Source organism: Elephantulus edwardii, unplaced genomic scaffold (genome assembly GCF_000299155.1).
Source record: "Elephantulus edwardii isolate Elephantulus edwardi_28Jun2011 unplaced genomic scaffold, EleEdw1.0 scaffold00035, whole genome shotgun sequence".
In the NCBI taxonomy this organism is placed as follows: domain Eukaryota; kingdom Metazoa; phylum Chordata; class Mammalia; order Macroscelidea; family Macroscelididae; genus Elephantulus; species Elephantulus edwardii.
Window position 1 is genome coordinate 8804485 of NW_006399785.1, and position 7966 is coordinate 8812450.

Here is a 7966-nt window from a genome sequence, read left to right on the forward strand (position 1 = left end):
TTCATCTTTTAATTTCCTGACTGCTGGTACCAAGAGTGTTGATTGTGGAACCAAGCAAACTAAAGCTGTTAACAATCTCAGTCTCTTCACCATCTACCATAATGCTGCCAGTCGTCCCAGTGGTGAGAATCTTTGTTTTCTTGAGTCCATACTGAAGGCTACAGTCCTTGACCTTCTGCAGCAAGCACTTCAGGTCCTCGTCAGTTTCAGGAAGCAGGTTTGGGTCATCTGCATAATGCAGATTATTGATGAGTCAGTCTACCTCCAATCCTGATGCCACACTTCTCCTCATAGAGTCCAGCCTCCTGGATAATCTGTTCTGTATATAGATTGAAAAGGTATGGAGTTAGGACCCATCTTTGACACACACCCTTCCCAATTTTGAATGATGCAGTGTTTCCTTGCTCTGTTCTGACGACTGCCTCCTGGTTCAAGTATAGGATTCGCATAAGCACAATCAAGTGTTCTAGGATTCCCATTCTTCTCAGTCAGCCATAGCTTGTTATGTTGTTTCTCATGGCCCTAAGAATTTGCACTCCTAACTAACAAGCCACACTTCTTTGGTGTTTCACATCGACCACTCACTCTGTGGAAGAAAGATGAAAAATTTCCTCCCATATAATTTACCAACACAGAAATCCTGTTCAGCAGGGTCAGATGTGAGTCAGTTCCAACTCAATATTGTTCTTGTATGACTCACAGCGACCCTATGAACAAAAGATCTGAACCTTGTTCTATAACTATCATCATTTCTCTTGTGTTGATAGGGTTTTCAAAGGCCTGTTATTTAAGAAGTGGATGCCAATCCTGCTTCCAAGTCTGTCATAATCTGGGAGCTCTACCAAGCCCTGTCCACCATGGGTAACCCTTATGGCATTTGACACACCAATGGCACAGCTTTCAGTATCACAGTAGACCCTAGTTATCTCAGTACAGCAAACTGACAGAGAAATGCTGTACTACTTAGAACAATGTTCTCCCCAAACACAATTAACCTCAACTCACAAATGACAATGTGTTCTATATTTAACTGCCTAATAGATCTTTTACATTTTTTGTGTCATTTTGTTTTAAAGTATCACTTAATTGGTGTATTCTTCAATAATGATGTTGCTACTATTTTAATCCAGTATCTGCCTTTTAATTGTAATTTTCACCTATTTGTATTTAATGTAATTGCCGCTATATTAATTTTTCTACTTCCTATCTTCTTTCACACCTGTAGAATAGGGTCATATGTCCACAACCTCTGCCATTCCAGCAGAAGTCCTAACATCTATCAATTTGCAGCCAAGCCAGACCCTCTAAAACTGATCCCAACAAGCACATCTGAAGGTAAAGATCCCTTTATTGCTATATATTTGGAGCTTGAGACATAAGGGGTCAGCCTTTGCAGAAGAACTTGTCTAGGTAACAGCTGTATACTCAAAAATAAGCTGACCCGTCTGTGTACCAACAAAGTATTGAAATGACCCTCTTCCTCCCACTTATGTGACTCTGAGAGCCAGTCTCATTAAGAAAGTAGGCCTCCATCTCTGCAGCAGAGTTGGAAAAGTCTACAGTGACGTTACCCAGTGCTTTGAGGCTTTAATATCATGTCTCTAGACTTAGAACTCACAGGTTAAGACTACCTTTCTAGATTGTCCAACAGCTAACTCACCAGTAAGGCATTTGAGCATTTGGGCCACTTGCAAGAAACAGCAGACCCACACCAAATGCCCTTAACCACTCATCCTGGCATCTCCTGCACAAAAGTTGCTTAACCATACTGTCAATGTCATAAACCAAACTGAAAATTGTTGAATGGAAAGTTAATTTTTGGTATAAACTTCTGCATGAATCACAATTAAAAGTTACTTTAAAAAAAGTTGCTGAACCAGTGGACAACGAAGCAGACCATCAAGCTTCTATTTTTTTAAATACTAATTTATTTACAAAATTCGAATACATTGATTTTGAGAACAGATTCTTCCAATTTCCCTCACCTCCCCCCACCATCAAACTGTACAACTGCATAATTAATCCTCTCGTCCCCCTGCACATCCTCATCTCTCTGCTTCCAGCCTCCCGCAGTCCCTTTGGATCCTTTACTTGTTCTACAATAATGGTTTTATACAATACTTGTTCTTGTGGGACTGAGTTCACTCAACATAATGCTCTCCAGTCCTTCCCAAGTTAGGTAATAATTTACAAAATCATTTTTCCTGCATTCTGCATAGCTTCTTTTATTCACCCCTGAGAGATAATACTGCTGCCGTCACAACAGTGCACGAAGTCTCTCTTCAAAATCTATAGCTACCCATTAGCACGAAGACCATCTGCTGGCATACATGATGACCCCATTTCTTCTTGGGTCGCCCAGGATTTAAAGAAAATGCTCTGTGACATGTGCCATGGTAAGTGACTCACATATTTACTCTGACCTGACAACTGAAATGCCTTCTTTGTAAGTGAAGACCACCACCTTACAGAACTGTATGATGGTGCAGGCCACAGTGGGCTCTAATGTGTCAGGAAGTGTGAGGATGGCACAGGATAGGACAGGGTTCAGATCCGTTGTTCAGAAGGTCGATATGAGTCGTATTTGATTCAAAGGAACCTAACAACAACAACAAATGAGAGTTCTGAGGAAGAGTGGGATTAATTAAATTCTATAATACAGTGTACCACTCCAAAATTGGAACAGGTAGTGAGATCACAAATTCTATAAATGTATATCTTTAAGGAGAAATAATAATGTTTACAGACTACTGAAAATTTCTACTAAGCTTTATTTGTCCTGTTTTAAGGAGAAAGGAGGGAATTGTACAAACTAGAAAAACTACTTACTCATAAAAACTTACTATCATACGGTTGGTGTAACTAACTATATCAGAAACTCTTCCTATGTGGATGTTCTGAGAAATTAATTTTAAAATAAGAAATGTTCTCTTTTTTGGGGGGTAACAAGAGAGAGGTGCCTGAAAAGAAAATATGTTGATATTTATGCAACTGTATTACATTCTGTTCGCAATATGTGTGTGAACAAAACTGCCTCGCTCATAAATACCTTTCACACTCTGAAAAGAAGCCTTTCCCCCAGCTTTGCAGTTGAATAAAACAGCTTTCTACATGCTGAGCAGAGTGTAATGATTTGTCCTTCAATAAAGTATATCCTCCTTTGCTTAAGACTTAATTCAGTATTCATTAAATGTTGAATGGAGTTAATAGGCATAGTATCTGCATATGTATATAATCTTTTATAAGTGGGGAACGTGGCATCTTCAGAGAGGAAGCTCAGCACATTTGAAGAAGAGCTTATCAAAAAACCAGGACCTAAATCTGAACCTTTTTGCATATTACAAATAATCCTGAGTAGCACACAATGGTAAACATCTGAATAAATCCTTGACTTAATACCTATACCATGAGCATGTAGCTTGGGAGTAAGTTTACCATTTTCACTCTCCCTATATGGACTCCAGAGTACTGAGAAGCAGCGATGTCATACTAGAGACTAAGGTGCTCATGATCTAGGCCATAGTCTTTGCAATTATTTGCTACGCATCAGAGAGCTGGACTTGATTGTTGCATCAATTGATGCCTTTGAGTTTTGCTGGAGAAGAGTCTTGAACATACTATGAACCATCAAGAAAACAAATAGGTCTGTCTTGGAGAGACAGAAAACCAAGTTTCTCCTCACAAGAATTTAAAGCTCTGTCTCACACACTTTGGGCAGTGGCCAGGAGGAACCTATCTGTGAAGAAGAACATCATTTTTGGAACGGTGGAGGGACAATGCAGGAGAGGAAGACCCTGGATGAGATGGATTGATACAGTAACTACGGCAAATGGTAGTAGGTAGGTATGTTGGAATTAGTGAGACTGGCTCAGGACAGGGCAGCTTTCAGAGCTATTATGGATAGGGTCACTATGAGTCTCAGGCAACTTGATGGCACATAAAAACAACAATGTGGACTTCTGCTTAAATGCAATCTCTGTAATTAGGAAAAACAGTAATAAATGTGTCTTCAATTTATAGACATTTTAATCAAAGGAATAAACAGGAATTCTAAACCACTGGGTATTAAGAACTTACAGAGCATTACTGTTCCCTCATTGCAGTTAACAACCTCTTGTTGGAGAAGGACAGATATTTGCAGCCTAAAACCATCTGCTGTCTGGTCAGCTCCGAGTCAATGAGACCCACGTGTGACAGAGTAGACTAACACTTCATATGTTTTCAGGGACTGACTTTTACAAAGTTGCCAGGCCTTCTGGATGGACTTAAACTTCCAACCTTCGGGTTAGCAACCAAGCATATTAGCTATTTGGACCACTTGTTGATTCTACCTGATGCCTAGAAGGCCATATTATGCCTTTTATCTGCCTCCCAAGAAAATGTGTTATTGATACATGGCAGAAGATAGATGCCTGGTCCCCCTACGGATCTTCCTCCTTTACACCTGTCCATCTACAGCATTTATAATGAGAAAAAAGTTCTGATATCAGAGCAGATTGTCACTTACTTTTTTAATACACAGGCATATCAATTCTCTTATGCCTGATTCAGGTTATGGCCTTCGCAATTACTTACTACGCATCAGAAAGCTGGACAGTGACTAGGGATGATAGAAGGAGAATTGATGTCTTTGAGCTCTGGTGCTGGAGAAGTGTATTGAATATACGATGGACTGCTAGGAGAACAAACAGGTTCATCCTGAAGAGGGTTAAACCAGGCTGCTCCTTGGAGGCAAGGATTCTGAAGCTTCATCTGACATACTTTGGACATTTTGCAAGGAGGGACCAGTCCTTGGAGAGGGACATTATGCTTGGGAGGGTGGAGGAACAGTGCAGGAGAGGAAGACCTTCAATGAGATGGATTGACTCTTGTCTGGGGTAATGGAGGTTGGTGTATCAGAGACAATAATGTTGGCTCAGGGTAGAGCAGGGTTCAGAACTGTTGTACTGGCTATGAGTTGCAAGTGATTTGATGCCACATAACATCAACAGTAAACCACAAATACATGGTTGTCTCCTTCTATTTTGAGGAAGCATTGATGACTTAGTGGTGAGGAGTTGTGCTATCAACCCAAAGGCCACCAGGTGCTTCTCAGGAGAAAGGTGAGCAGTCTCCTCCCATGTGATTTATTGCCTTTGAAAACCTGCTGAATGAGTTGGTTCCAACTCTATGGTGCTTAATAATAGCTTCTGTCTCTGGCATTAGAGAGCTCAGTGGCTTTTAGAGTGGTGGCCTATTAGTCTTGTTAGTAACAGGAAGCTTTGGTGGCCCAGTGGGTAGGGAATTACAGCCTCTGAAAACCCACTGGAGACTCAGCTGTTGATCGGTTCCATTGCAGTGGCAATGAGTTGAGGATGGGGTTTTGGTTGGTATTTTTTCTAGCAAGAAACTTAGTTGCTTGTGCAATGGAGTGACTAGGCCAGATACTGGGAATACAAAATTAAAATAGTACACAGATGAAGGAGTTTTAAAATTGATTAAACAAAAATACACATTACTCCAGAACTTGGAGCCCTGATCCCATTTCTGCACTCCAGGATGGCACTAAGGAGTTCTGGTGACACAGCCCAATCAGCGGCGACACACCCAACCTAAAAGCAGCATCTCCAGTAATTTGACTCCACCAGCCTCTCAGAGGGAGAGGGTTGTGCCATCTCCTAAATGTAATTGACAGCGTGGAAAAACTAACCGAGGGTACGCTACGAGGGTTTTATGAGGGTCACATATGCCATGAAGTCAACTACAACTCCTAGCAACCCTATGAGCAACAGATTGGAACCTTGCCCACCAACACCACCTTCATGACCTCTGACATACTGTCAGAAGAGCTCATTAAGTACATTTAAATCCTAATCTTTGTAGTTGTCCTTCAGATATTTGAAAACTGCTTACAGTGAAGGGTCATATAAAATAATTGACGAAGCAAGGAAAGTAGAGTGCAGCTTCATGTTGAGGGCTGTTTTTGTTGTTGTTGTTGTTATGTGCCGTCGAGTCGCTGGCGACTCATAGTGACCCTATGTACAACACCCCTAAACTCTGCTCTGTCCTGTGCCAATCACACTGTCTCTGACACTCCCATCCCGATTACCCCAGTCACTGAATCAATCCACCTCGTAGAGGGCCTTCCCCTCCTGCATTGTCTCTCCATCCTCCCAAACATGATGTCCTTCCCTCCTTACAACATATCCAAAGTATGTCAGACGAAGCCTCAGAATCCTTGCCTCTAAGTAGCAGCCTAGTTTAACCCTCTCCAGGGAGGTTGAGGACACATTCCAATAATTAAGACCCACAAAGCAGTCGTCCAAAAAGAGCCATTGAATCAACTCTGACTCATAGTGACCTTTCATATGCTTTCCAAGGCTGTAAGTCTGTGCAAAGGGACTGCCTATCTTTCTTCTCCAGAGCAGCTAGTGAGTTCTCATCACTGGCCTTTTCGCTAGCACATAACTGTGCCCCACTGTGCCAACAGGACTCCTTAGCCATCCAAGGGGACCTTAATATACAGGTTTATTTTATATGAAAGTCCACAAGGCAGTGACATACACAAGGTTGAAGGTCAGATGTATCCCAGAAAGTCTGGATAAACATTTAAGACATCATGGCACTGTCTTGTACAAGATCTTGGCATGAATCCGCCAACAAGCAATAATTGGAAATTATTCGCACAATCATGTTGATAATATTACTAGTCTTGCATAGGGTCACTATGAGTCGCAAACGACTTGACGGCACATAACAACAAACAACAACAAACTTAGAAGATTATATTGTGCAAAATTATTTGTTATATATTTATTTCAATTTTTCCCTCTTTTAACAACTGCGATCTAGAAGGAAGAGAAAAGAGCAAAGAATGGCCAAAATTATTGGGGCAGCTATTGCTGTTGAACTGAGGATAACTGAGGGAGACACACTTGATTTGTTAGGAGTGGTCGATCCTTGGGAAGGGACAGCATCCTGGGAAAAGCAGAGGCCAGTGAATGAAAGGAAGACCCTGAATGAAATGCATTGACACAGTGACTGCCACAATGGACTTGTTTATACTGGAAATCGTGGAAATGGCACAAGATAGGGCAGTTTCCATCTTGTTCATTTCATCACTACGAGTTATGGTCGCCTCGATGGCTTCTAACAACAAAACGAACAGAAACCAACCACCCAGTATTTCTTCTGTGTCAGTTTGCTGTTCTCAGAAGGAAAATCTCTATGATTGTGTCTTTGCCAATTTTAAGCAAAGTTTAGTTAGTTTTAGTCTGAAAATTGTGTGAAGTTGGCCCAGTCTTTCCTTTTAATTGATGGTAGCAAAAGTTGTATAAGTTTTAGAAGTGATACCAAGAAAATAGGATACGGACGCCGCGATGACCTCATCCATGTCAATTACTCAGTTACCTCTGAGAACTGAGCCTCTAAAATGTCTCTAAAGTGTAGCAGGCCTACAGGACCAGGACTGCTTGTCCTAAAAGTGTTTGAACAGCCAGGTTTGACGAGGAGGACTTTGTAGGAAAGTAGGTTTGAAATAATCAGCTCACGAGACGCTTGAGAGCATCAGGGCCGGTGATGAACTGAGGAGTGTGAGAGATACATGCTGTGGCAACACGAGGACTGTAAAGGAGTTGTTTGTGCAGCATCATGTAGAAAGATTTCATACAGAAGAATCACTTGGGGATCTTGTTAAAATGGAGACCCTGAAACTTCGTGACAGTTTAACGCTGGTTCATAAAGCAGTAAACTGAATACAATTTGACAAATATATTTGGGGAGAGAGATGACCCTACCGCATGAGATGAAAATTTCTAGAATCATGCTGGAAGTTGTGTCTATTCGCTGCAGCAGGACATAACCAGCAAATTCTAGAACCATGCTCAGAATCCCTGCCACCCTAACAAGACTAAAAGTGACTTCCTAATTATTGTTGTTGTTAGGTGCCATCAAGTCAAGTAGACTCATAGCGACCCTATGAACAAAA